The 13498-nt window shown below is 48.1% G+C and overlaps 1 pseudogene; it reads right to left on the bottom strand.

The window, feature by feature from the left end:
• Window positions 1-10818: 10818 nt before the first annotated feature.
• Window positions 10819-12441, bottom strand: LOC102132223 (cofilin-1-like; annotated as a pseudogene).
• Window positions 12442-13498: the final 1057 nt, after the last annotated feature.

The following is a 13498-nucleotide window of genomic DNA, read 5'->3' as shown; positions in this document are numbered from 1 at the left end:
ACAAAAAATTTAAAAACTAGCTGGGCATGGTGGCACACACCTGTGGTCCTAGCTACTCAGGAGGCTGAGGTGGGAGGATTGCTTGAGCCCAGGAGGTTGAGGCTACAGTGAGCCGTGATTGTGCTACTGTACTCCAGCCTGGGCAACAGAACAAGACCCTGTCTCAAAAAAAAAAAAAAAAAAAAAAAGACCGGGCACAGTGGCTCTTGCCCATAATCCCAGTGCTTTGGGAGGCCGAGGCAGGTGGATCACCTGATGTCAAGACTTCGAGACCAGCCTGGCCAACATGGTGAAACCTCATCTCTACTAAAACTACAAAACTAGCCAAGTGTGGGGGTGCATGCCTGTAATCCCAGCTACTTGGGAAGCTGAGGCAGGAGAATTGCTTGAATCCGGGAGGCGGAGGTTGCAGTGAGCCAAGATTGCACCATTGTACTGCAGCCTGGTTGACAAGAGCAAAACTCCATCTCAAAAAAAGAAAGACCAGGCGCAGTGACTCACGCCTGTAATCCCAGCACTTTGGGAGGCCGAACTGGGCGGATCACTAGGTCAGGAGTTTGAGACCAGCCTGGCCAACATGGTGAAACCCTCTCTCTACTAAAAACACAAAAATTACCTGGGCTTGATGGCGGGCGCCTGTAATCCCAGCTATTCGGGAGGCTGAGGCAGGAGAATCACTTGAACCCGGAAGGCGGAGGTTGCAGAGAGCTGAGATTGTACCATTGCACTCCTACCTGGGCGATAGAATAAGACTCCATCTCAAAAAACAAAAACAAAAACAAAACAAAACAAAAAACCGGAAGAGGAGATTAGGGCATGGACATATTCGGAGGAATGACCATGGGAGGATACAGGGAGAAGACGGCCAGCTGTGAGCCAGAGAGAGGCCTGCAGAGAAACCAGCCCCACCTGCACCTTGATCTCAGACTCCTCGCCTCTAGAACTGTGAAGAAATCAATTGGTGTGTAAGCCCCAAGTCTGTGGTACTCTGTCATGGCAGCCCTCGCAAACAAATACCCCTGCAAAATGAAGATTTAGGACTAGATGGTTCCTAACATCCTCTGCAAGTGGAAAAAAAAAAAAAAAAAAAGTCTTGATTTTAACTATTCCATTTTATCTGTGTGTATCCCTTTCTCCCCCTGCCCCAAATACTTGCCATTATTGAAAGTCGAGGAAGTTAGGCACAGTGGCTCATGCCTGTAATCCCAACACTTTGAGAGGCTGAGGCCAGTGGATCACCTGAGGTCAGGAGTTGGAGACCAGCCTGGCGAATATGGTGAAACCCCATCTCTACTAAAAATACAAAAATTAGCAGAGTGTGGTGGTGGGTGCCTGTAATCCCAGCTACTTGGGAGGCTGAGGCAAGAAAATCACTGGAACCCAGGAGGCGGAGGTTGCGGTGAGCCAAGATGGCATCACTGCATTCCAGCCTGGGTGATGAACGAAAAGCCATCTCAAAAAAAAAAAAAAAAAAAACCCAGAAACTAATTATCTCCCAGGTTTAGAGGCCAGAAGTCCAAAATCCAGGTGTCAGCAGGGCCACGATCTATCTAAAGACCCCAGGGGAAGGTCGTTCTCTGCCTCTTCCTAGCTTCTAGTGGCTGGTGGTGGTCCTGGGTGTCCTGGGCTTGTGGCTGTGTCACTCCCATCTCTGCCTCCATCACCCACACATGGTGTTCTCCCTGGGTGTCTCTGTCCACATTTTTCTCATTTATTTATTTATTTATTTATTTATTTATTTATTTTTATTTATTTATTTTTTGAGAGAGAGTCTCACTCTGTCACCCAGGCTGGAGTGCAGGGGTTCTAACTGCTCGGATTACAGGCATGAGCCACCACGCCAGGCCCAAATTTTTCTCTTTTTATAAAGACTCTAATCACTGGATTAGGGGTCAGCCTAATCCAGTATGAACTCACCTAACTTGATTGCATCAGCAAAGACCCTGTTTCCAAATAAGATCATATTCTCACATATCTGGGATTTGGCTTTTTTTTTTTCCTTTGAGACAGGGTCCTATTCTGTCACCCAGGCATGAGTGCAGTGGTGCAATCATGGTTCACTGCAGCCTCGACCTCCTGGGTTCAAGCAATCCTCCTGTTTCAGCCTCCCAAGTAACTGAGAATACAGGCACACACCATCATACTTAGATGATTTTTAAATTTTTTTTAGAGACAAAAGAGACCAGAGGGGCCAGGTACAGTGGCTCATGCCTGTAATTCCAGCACATTGGGAGGCTGAGGTGGGCAGATCATTTGAAGTCAGGAGTTTGAGGCCAGCCTGGCCAACATAGTGAAACCCCATCTCTACTAAAAATACAAAAATTAGTCAGGCATCACGGCACATATCTCTAATTCTAGCTACTCGGGAGGCTGAGGCATGAGAATCGCTTGAACCCAAGAGGCGGAGGTTGCAGTGAGTCGAGATCACACCACCGCACTCCAGCCTGGGCGACAGAGCAAGATCCTGTCTCAAAAAACAAACAAATAAGAGAGAGAGACCCGAGGTCTCTGAGATGGGTTCTGTACAAAAGACACCACTATGTTGCCAGGTTGGTCTCAAACTCCTCGGCTCAAGTGATTCTCCTGCCTCAGCCTTCCAAAGTGCTGAGATTACAGGTGTGAACCACTGCACCCGGCCTATTTCTTTTTTTTTTTTTTTTTTTTGCGACAGAGTTTCACTCTGTCACCCAGCCTGGAGTGCAATGGTGCGATCTCTGCTCACTGCAACATCCGCCTCCTGGGTTCAAGCAATTCTCTGCCTCAGCCTCCCGAGTAGCTGGGACTACAGGCGCCCACTACCACACCCGGCTAATTTTTTGTATTTTTAGTAGAGATGGGGTTTCACCATCTTGGCCAGACTGATCTTAAACTCCTGACCTCGTGATCCACCCACCTCGGCCTCCCAAAGTGCTGGGATTACAGGCGTGAGCCACCGCGCCCGGCCCTGTTTCTCTTTTTAACTCATCTTTTTGTTGACCCACTTTTCCTTTAATCCCAAATCGCTCGGGATTTATCATGAGCCGCCTCAGAAGACATGGGGTTGGAAGTGGAGACTCAGTGTGGTGCATGGAAGCTGGTTGTCGCCAGGGTCTGTTCACGCTCAGGTGAAAGGCCCTCATCACACCAAACAGAAGCAGGCAGGAGCAGAACACACAGCTGGTGAATCCCTCACAGGCCCTGGAGGAGGCCCGCATGCCCTGGCCCACCTCATAAGGCCTCAAACAGGAACGCCAAAGCCAGGGCAAACATCACTGGTACACAGCTCACTCAGAGAACCTGCAAGGACCACCTCGGAGTTACTGTTTAAATCTTAAAAAGAGAAGAAGAAACAGGAATTGAAAAACAGGTTTTCTTTCCTATTCTGATACCCTAAACCCCATTCCTCCTACACACACACGCACACACCTATAAACATAGCCACAGACATCTCTACACACACACCCTGAAACCCACCTACACACACAACCCTATACAAAACTCTTAGCCTATGTCCCACACACTCTTAGAAACGCACGCGCGTGCACACACACACGCAGTAGGGACTCCTGTCTTAGATAGTTTTAGAGGAAGCAATTTCATCGCAGTCTTTCCAGTGGAAATCAAATTTCATTTCTCCATTTGGGAAAATCACATTTTCAAAATCTTTTTTTTTTGGGGGGGACAGAGTCTCGCTCTGTCGCCCAGGCTGGAGAGCAGTGGAGTGATCTTGGCTCACTGCCACCTCTGCCTCCCGGGTTTAAGTAATTCTCCTGCCTCAGCCTCCCGAGTAGCTGGGACCACAGGCGCACGTCACCACGCCTAGCTCATTTTTTTGTGTGTTTTTAGTAGAGACGGTGTTTCACCGTGTTAGCCAGGATGGTCTCAATCTCCTGACCTCATGATTCGCCCGCCTCAGCCTCCCAAAGTGCTGGGATTACAGGCATGAGCCACTGTGCCCGGCCAAGAATAGCTTTTATGCAATAGTTGGAAGCCGTGAGAATTGGCCAAGTCAGCCCCGGCACGGTTTTCCCCATGGTTTTCTTAGTAACACCTTCCTTCTCTTGCAAATACCCACTGAGCTGGTTTTTCAAAAGCAGAAACCACTGACTCACTCACTGGTCTCCTTTGATACTTAGAGGTTAATGATTAATAAAAATATACATATTGATTCCAATTGCCAAGCTTCCCAGGTCTTTTCATTGTGTCCATATTGGTGAGATCTGGCACCATTACTTACCACTTTTATGAGGAGGAAACCAATATTTAACCAAACCATTACCGCACTTGCTGAAGTTCCTCCTGATCAGTCAGTTACAAAACACACACAACAACTAGACACTTCTTTGCCTGAGAGGCAGAAGGTGAATGGGCAATGCACCCCGATGCTGAAACACGGTCTTTTTTTGCTCAGTTAGAATCATGAGACCCGGCGCGGTGTCTCATGCCTGTGATCCCAGCACTTTGGGAGGCCAGGGTGGGTGGATCACCCGAGATCAGGAGTTTGAGACCGGCCTGGCCAACATGGAGAAACCCCACCTCTACTAAAAATACAAAAATTAGCCAGACGTGGTGGTGGGTGCCTGTAATTCCAGCTACTCGGGAGGCAGAGGTTGCATTGAGCCAAGATCGTGCCACTGCACGCCAGCCTGGGCGACAGAGCAAGAGACCCTGTCTAAAAAAAAGAAAAAAAGAAAAAAAAAAAAAAAAAGCAGCAGCATGATTCAGGCCAGGCATGGTGGCTCACACCTGGAATCCCAGCAGGATTTGTTGAGCCTAGTAGTTCAAGAGCAGCCTGGGCAATAAAGTGAGACCTCTGTCTCTACAAAACAAAATTTAAAAAACTCACCAAGCATAGAGTGCTAGGCTATGGTCCCAGCTATTGGAAAGGCTGACATGGCTGAGGCAGGAGGATCACTTGATCCCAGGAGGTTGAGGCTGCAGTGAGCCATGATCATGCCACTGCACTCCAGCCTGGGCAACAAAGCAAGATCCTGTCTCAATAAATAAATAAATAAATAAATAAATAAATAAACAATAAATAAATGGGCAGGGTGGCTGCAGTCCCAGCTACTTGGGAAGCTGAGGCGGGAGGATCACTTGAGCCTGTGAGGTTGAGGCTACAGTGAGCCATGATCATACCACTGAAATCCAGCCTGGGCAACAGAGTGAAACCCTGTCAAAAAAAAAAAAAAAATGAAAAGAGAGAAAGAGAGGGAGAGAGAGAGAGAGAAAGGAAGGGGGGGAGGGAGGCAGGGAGGAAGGAAGGAAGGAGGGAAGGAAGGAAGGAAGGAAGGAAGGAAGGAAGGAAGGAAGGAAGGAAGGAAGGAAGGAAGGAAGGAAGGCAGGCAGGCAGGCAGGCAGGCAAGAAGGAAGGAAAGATTTAATCCATTCTAGGAAGGAAGTTCCCTTCTCCTGGAATAGAATGAAAGTCTTTGCCCGTCCTTGCCCTGGAAGGAGAGGAGCCAGGTTTTCTGCTGCTAAGAACTGCTATTAATGGGCTGGCCTCCTCTGAGTCAGCAGGGTGCTGAGCGCCTGACTTGAGCATCTCATGCAGAAGTTCTTACCTGGGGTCCACCCTCAAAGGTACATGCACGGAATTCATGGGGTGCTTGAAGTTGGATGAGGGGGTGGAAATTACATCTTTTTTTTTTTTTTTTTTGAGATGGAGTCTTGCTCAGTTGCCCAGGCTGGAGTGCAGTGGTGTGATCTTGGCTCACTGCAAGCTCCGCCCCCCGGGGTTCACATCATTCTCCTGCTTCAGCCACCATGCCTGGCTAATCTTTTTTTTTTTTTTTTTTTTTAGTAGAGACAGGGTTTCACCATGTTAGCCAGGATGATCTCGATCTCCTGACCTCGTGATCCGCCCGACTCGGCCTCCCAAAGTGCTGGGATTACAGGAAATTACATCTTTATTTTCAATAACTTCTACTTGAAATTTAGCATTTGTTTCCGTTATGAACGTAGTCAACAAGTCATCGCATTGTTATGACTCTACGACTCTGTCCCCAACAGAAATCCCAGATATTTTCCTATCACATGACAGTTGTTATAGAGATCTCCAGATATCCCCAGATATTTCTCACTACTTTTGAATTAAGGCACTGACCCAACCTGCTGCCATTTGATGTCAAAGAAAAAAGTGCTTACAGTCAGGCGTGGTGGCTCACACCTGTAATCCCAGCACTTTAGGAGGCCAAGGCGGGTGGATCACCTGAGGTCAGGAGTTCCAGACCAGCCTGGCCAACATGGTGAAACCCTGTCTCTACTAAAAATACAAAAATTAGCTGGGCGTGGTGGCCCACGCCTGTAATCCCAGCTACTTGGGAGGCTGAGGCAGGAGAATCACTTGAACCCAGGAGGCGGCTGCAGTGAGCAGAGATTGTGCCACTGCACTCCAGCCTAAGCAACGGAGTGAGCCTCTGTCTCAAAAAAATAAAAATGAATAAATAAATAAATAAAGTGCTTGCATCACCTGCTGAAAAAATTAAAACAAAAATAAAAAGTGCGGCCAGGCGCGGTGGCTCACGCCTGTAATCCCAGCACTTTGGGAGGCCGAGGCGGGCAGATCACGAGGTCAGGAGATCGAGACCATCCTAGCTAACACGGTGAAACACTGTCTCTACTAAAAATACAAAAAAATTAGCCGGGCGTGGTGGCAGGCGCCTGTAGTCCCGGCTACTCGGGAGGCTGAGGCAGGAGAATGGCATGAACTCGGGATGCGGAGCTTGCAGTGAGCCGAGATCGTGCCACTGCACTCCAGCCTGGGCCACAGAGCGAGACTCCGCCTCATAAAAAAAATAAAAAATAAAAAAAATAAGTAGGCCGGGCGTGGTGGCTCAAGCCTGTAATCCCAGCACTTTGGGAGGCCGAGGCGGGTGGATCACGAGGTCAGGAGATCGAGACTATCCTGGCTAACATGGTGAAACCCCGTCTCTACTAAAAATACAAAAAACTAGCCGGGCGTGGTGGCGGGCGCCTGTAGTCTCAGCTACTTGGGAGGCTGAGGCGGGAGAATGGCGTGAACCCGGGAGGCGGAGCTTGCAGTGAGCCGAGATCACGCCACTGCACTCCAGCTTGGGAGACACAGCAAGACTCCGTCTCAAAAAAAAAAAATAAAAATAAAAATAAATAAATAAATAAATAAATAAATAAATAAAAAGTGCTAGACCAGGCACGGTGGCTCACACCTGTAATCCCAATAGCCTGGGTAACAGGAGAGAAACCTTGTCTCAAAAAATAAAAACAAAAAATAAAAAAGTGCTTGCATATGACATCATCAAAAATTTATTTAATATTTTCATACCCGAGTTTTGATATAATTTTTTTTCTGTACAAGCAGTTTTTGTGGATTTTTTTTTTTTTTTGAGACAAAGTTTCGCTCTTGTTGCCCAGGCTGGAATGCAATGACGTGATCTTGGCTTACCACAACCTCTGCCTCTCGGGTTCAAGCGATTCTCCTGCCTCAGACTCCCGAGTAGCTGGGATTACAGGCATGTACCATCACGCTCAGCTAATTTTGTATTTTTAGTAGAAACAGGGTTTCTCTATGTTGGTCAGGCTGGTCTCAAACTCCCCGACCTCAGGTGATCTGCCCGCCTCGGCCTCCCAAAGTGCTGGGAGTACAGGCGTGAGCCACCACATCCGACCTGTTTCTTTTGTTTTCTTTTTGAGACAAGGTCTTGCTCTGTCACCCAGGCCGGAGTGAAGTGATCCGATCTTGGTTCATTGCAATCTTCAACTCCCAGGCTCAAGTGATCCTCCCTTTAGCCTCTAAAGTAGCTAGAACTACAGGTGCACACACCACACCTGGCTAATTTTTGTAGAAATGGGGTTTCACCATGTTTCCCATGCTGGTCTCAAACTCCTGAGCTCAAGTTATCCACCTGCCTCAATCTTCCAAAGCACTGAGATTACAGATGTGAGCCACCATGCCCGGCCTACAGGCACTTTTTAAAATTATTTTTAATTGTGGTAAAATACACACAACATAAAATTTACCATCTTAACCATTTTCAGTGTGGTGCTCAGTGGCATTAGGCACATTCACTTTCTTGTGCAACCCTCACCACCATCCATCTCCATGACTTTTTCCATCTTACAAAACTGAAACTCTGTCCCCAGTAAACAATAACTCCCCATTCCCTGCTCTCTCCAGCCCCTGGCAACCATCATTCTCCTCTCTGTTTCTAGGAATTTGTTTTTTTGAAACAGAAAAACTCTAGCCTGTCATACAGCCTAGAGTGCAGTAGCATGATCTTGGCTCATCACAACCTCTGCCTCCTGGATTCAAGCGATTCTCCTGCTTCAGCCTCCCAAGGAGCTGGGACTACAAGCACGCATCACCATGGCCAGCTAATTTTTTTTTTTTTTTTTTTTTTTTTGGTATTTTTAGGAGAGTCGGGGTTTTGCCATATTGGCCAGGCTGGTCTCGAACTCCTGACCTCAGATGATCCACCTCCCTTGGCCTCCCAAAATGCTGGGATTACAGGCATGAGCCACTGTGCACAACCAGAATTTGCTTCTTTTTCAAGGCTCATCTTCCATTGTTTGTATACACCACATTGCATTTAGCCTTCCATCTATCAACGGACACTTGAGTTGGATATAATTGGTTTTCTTAGTAATCCCATGTATTTTATCCTATCATTTAAAACTTTATTTTGAAAAGAGGTTCCTGGGCTTCACTAGCTCATCAGAGGGGTCCTTGTGTAATACACAAAAGGTGAAGAACTCTGGTGAGATAGACTTTAGGAAATAGGCTCAGAGTTCAGGCACTTTTTTCTTTTTTTTGAGACGGAGTCTCACTCTGTCGCCCAGGCTGGAGCACAATGGCGCGATCTCAGCTCACTGCAACCTCCGCCTCCCGCATTCAAGTCATTCTCTTGTCTCAGCCTCCTGAGTAGCTGGGATTACAGGCATATGCCACCACGCCCGGTTAATTTTTGTTTGTATTTTTAGTAGAGATGGGGTTTCTCCATGTTGGCCAGGCTGATCTGGAATTCCTGACCTCAGGTGATTTGCCCGCCTCGGCTTCCCAAAGTGCTGGGATTTCAGGTGTGAGCCACCGCGCCCAGTCCAGAGTTCAGACACTTGCCCAGGGTCACCCAACTGGGATTTAAGACTGACTCAGTCAGACTCAGAGCCCACTGAACGGTATGCTTTTCCTTTCACTGCAAATGATTTAGACTCTGGCTTCTACGGGCATTTGGTTTTTTTTTTCAGATGGGTCCTCCAGAAGCATTGTGAAGGGAATGAAGATACCTCACATCCTAACACGGAAACCCAGGGGATGGATCAGTGTTTGCAGAGGAAGGTCCAGCCCTCTCTCTACTCCCATTCCTTGGGCAGCTCCCACCATGTCTGGGTCTTCCCTCTGCCTCTACTGAAGCCCCTAACGTGGACCCCAGGGCAACCGTGAGACCCAAGGGGACCCCTGAACACTAGAGGGTGGCAGCAGGACTCCTTTGTGCCCCCCAACAATGTACGTGGGCCTGCAGATCTGGAACAGTGGGGAGCATGTGCCTCGGTATGCACCACGCCCCCATCTGTGAACATGCAACTAGCTCACTCTCACCAGACAGCTGTAAGAGAGCAGGATTCCTGCACCCTGGATGGAGTCAGAGTGACGGTCACATACTTCACTCCCGAGAGAAACTTCTGGGCCTTGTAATTGCTCCAGTCTAGCAAAATGTCCCCCTGTACTGAGATCATTCATGGGTCATGGGAGACCCTCTGGAAAACATGGAAGCTCTCTGACATGACCACGTAATGATTCTTTTTCTCTTTCTCACGAGTGCAGATGGGTAAATAATAGTAGCTAATATTGACTAAGAACTTTTGACGTGCCAAACACATCAGAAAAAACTTATTTATGGCCGGGTGCAGTGGCTCACACCTGTAATCCCAGCACTTTGGGAGGCCGAGGCAGGTGGATCATCTGAGGTCAGGAGTTCGAGACCAGCCTGACCAACATGATGAAACCCCATTTCTACTAAAAATACACAAAAAAATTAGCCAGGCATGGTGGCAGGTGCCTGTAGTCCCAGCTACTTGGGAGGCTGAGGCAGGAGAATCACTTGAACCCAGCAGGTGGAGGTTGCAGCAAGCCAAGATTGTGCCACTGTATTCTAGCCTGGGCAACAAGAGTGAAATTCTGTCTCAAAAATAAATAAATAAATAAATAAATAAATAAATAAATAAAATTATTTACGTATTTTTATTATTGTCTCTTTACTTTTTTATCAAAGGTCCCTGTATTAGTCCGCTTTCATGCTGCTAATAAAGATATACCCAAGACTATGCAATTTACAAAAGAAAGAGGTTTAATGGACTTACGGTTCCACGTGGCTGGGGAGGCCTCACAATCACTGTGGAAGGTGAAAGGTGTGTCTCATATGGTGGCAGACAAAAGAAGAGAGCTTGTGCAGGGAAACTCCCCTTTTTAAAACCACTGTATCTCGTGGGACTTACTATCACAAGAACAGCATGGGAAGACCTGCCCCTATGATTCAATTACCTCCCACCAGGTCCCTCCCACAACATGTGGGAATTCAAGATGAGATTTGGGTGGGGACACAGCCAAACCATATCAGTCCCTTACTGGTCCTACTTCCATGAGTGGCCGTGACCAGGGGAAAAGGGAGAGGGACCAGTCGGCAAGGGGAGAGACCATCTCACAACATTCCATTCATACACAGACTAGTATCAAGTCACTACTGTGGCTACGAGTTGGGAGCACAGGTAGTAGGGGTGTTGTTAAAAAAAAAATACAGCCCCCTCCCCCAAACTGGGGTCCCTGGGGACACTTTAGTCTGCTTCAACACAAGAGGAAACAGAAGATCAAAATCGGTTTGGGGTTGGATGCAGTGGCTCGTGTCTATAATCCCAGCACATTGGGAAGTTGAAGTGGGAGGATCACTTCAGCCCAGGAGTTCGAGACCAGCCTGGGCAACAGAGAAAAACCCTGTCTCTACAAAAAGTAAAAAAATTAGCCAGGTGTGGTGACACATAGTCTCAGCTACTTCAGAGGCAGAGGTGGGTGGATTGCTTGAGGCTGGGAGGTCAAGGCTGCAGTGAGCTGTGGTTGCACCACTGCACTCCAGCCTGGGCAACAGAGTTAGATTCTGTCTCAAAATTCAACAACAACAACAACAACAACCACAAAGTGGTTTGGGAAGGCCAGAAACATCAGGGACGGAGGCAGGAAGAAAATCCAGGTGCTGGGAAGGCCCTGGGGTGGCAGGCTGTTTGGAAGGGATTGCCTTCCCTGTGCTGGGATCCCCCGCAGCACTTCAGGTTTGGCAGGAAGGGGGCAGCCTGCAACCCCCAAGGGCAGGTCTGGGGCTGCCAGATGTTCCAGGCATGGGGCTGGAGGGGACTCACAAAGGTATGCCCTCCAGGGAGATGACAGCACCACTCCCAGCTTCTCTGCCTGGGTGCCACGGTCCTTGACCTCCTTGTAGCAGTTTGCTTGTTCATGCTTGATCCCTGTCGACTTCTTTTGTTTTTGTTTTTTTTTTTTTGTTTTTTTGAGATGGAGTCTCGTTCTGTTGTCCAGGTTGGAGTGCAGTGGTGTGATCTCTGCTCATTGCAATCTCCACCTTCTGGGTTCAAGCAATTCTCTTGCCTCAGCCTCCCGACTAGCTAGGATTACAGGCACGTGCCACCACACCCAGCTAATTTTTGTATTTTTAGTAGAGACGGGGTTTCACCACGTTGGCCAGGCTGATCTTGAAGTCCTGACCTCAAGTGATCCACCCACCTTGACCTCCCAAAGTGCTGGGATTACAGGCGTGAGCCACCAGGTCTGGCCCCTGTCAGCTTCTTGATGGCATCCTTAGAGCTGGCATAGATCATTTTGCCCTTAAGGAGTGCAGACTCAGGGGCCCAGAAGATAAACACCAGGTCCTCTTTGCTCTCCTTGGTTTCATGAGTTCCATCACCTCAGAGGACATAGCAGCAGTCTTTGGCAGCATCTTGGCAAAGGTGGTATAGGGGTCGTCAACAGTCCAACCCATGTCATCCACCAGGGTCTCCTTGCCCTCCTCCAGGGCGATGTTCTTCTCACCCTCACTCAGGCAGAAGAGCAGCACCGTTTTCCTGCGCTTCTTCACCTCCTCTGGCGTGGAAGATTTGCCTACCATCATGTCAGTGAACACCTTGATGACACCATCAGAGATACCCACACCAGAGGCCATGTTTTCAGAAAAGAAAAGGAGATAGCAGCCAGGTGCCATGGCTCACGTCTGTAATCCCAGGTTTGGGAGGCCAAGGCAGGAGGATCGCTTGAGCCCAGAAGTTTGAGATCAGCCCAGGCAATATGGCAAGACCTGGTCTCTACAAAAAATTAAAAAAAAAAAAAAAAAATTAGTCTGGCATGGTGGCATGCACCTGTAGGCCCAGCAACTTGGGAGGCTGAGAGGGGAGGATTGCTTGAGTCCAGGAGATTGAGGCTGCAGTGAACCATGTTCACGCCACTGCACTCCAACCTGAGCAACAGAGTGAGCCTGTGTCTCAAAAACAACAGCCAAAAAAAAAAAAAAGAAAAGAAAAAAGAAAGAAAAGAAAAACGAAGGCTGGGCATGGTGGCTCACACCTGCAATCCCAGCACTTTAAGGGAGGCAGAGGTGGGTGGATCACTTGAGGTCAGGAGTTTGAGACCAGACTGGCCAACATGGTGAAACCCCATCTCTACTAAAAATACAAAAATTAGCCTGGCGTGGTGGAACGTGTTTGTAATCTCAGCTACTCAGGAGTCTGAGGCATAAGAATTGGTTGAACCTGGGAGGCTGAGGTTGCAGTGAGCCAAGATTGCATCACTGGATTCCAGCCTGCACAACAGAGGGAGACTTCGTGGGGGGGGAGGGGAGGGGAAAGAAAAGGAGATGGCAAGGAGAGCCAGAGAAGAGGAGAGCTGCTGAGGCTGCTGCCAGGGTCTGACTGAACCAAGTACTTTAATTGTCCCTGTAACCCTATTATATGAGGTCCGTACTCTTACTACCCCCATTTTACAGAGGAGGAAATAGAGCCCTAGAGTTGTTAGTGATTTGGAAGAAGTCTCAAGTCTGGTGGGTGACTTGAACTTGGCCCCACGTGTTCTGGATGAGGCAAGTTACACCAAGACCTATGTGTCTCTTTTCTAGAACATATGCCTCAAGTTGCAGCAAAGGAGGGAGGCATGTATGGAAATGTCTGCAAACTTCTTAAAATGTTTTTTCACCTTGTTTAGAAAACATACTAGTTTGATTTAAAGAAGCAAATCAACAGTTAAGAGCTCAGATTCCAGAAATATTCAAACTCAGGAGATATCAGAGAAATGCAAATGAAAATGACATTATGAGAGAGCATTTTACACTCATCAGAAAGGCAAAAATGAGGAAGGTGGGAATGAGACGGGTGGAGGATTGGCCAGGCTGTGCAGACAGGCAAGAGAGCAAGGAGCTAAGAGCCCAGGTGCCGTAGCCAGTCTGGGGTGGAGCTCAAAGCCCATCCTGGCATTTCTGGGCTGGTTTCCTCACCT

Source organism: Macaca fascicularis, chromosome 1 (genome assembly GCF_037993035.2).
Source record: "Macaca fascicularis isolate 582-1 chromosome 1, T2T-MFA8v1.1".
Taxonomy (NCBI): Eukaryota; Metazoa; Chordata; class Mammalia; order Primates; family Cercopithecidae; genus Macaca; species Macaca fascicularis.
This window is presented reverse-complemented; position numbering and strand designations above follow the sequence as displayed.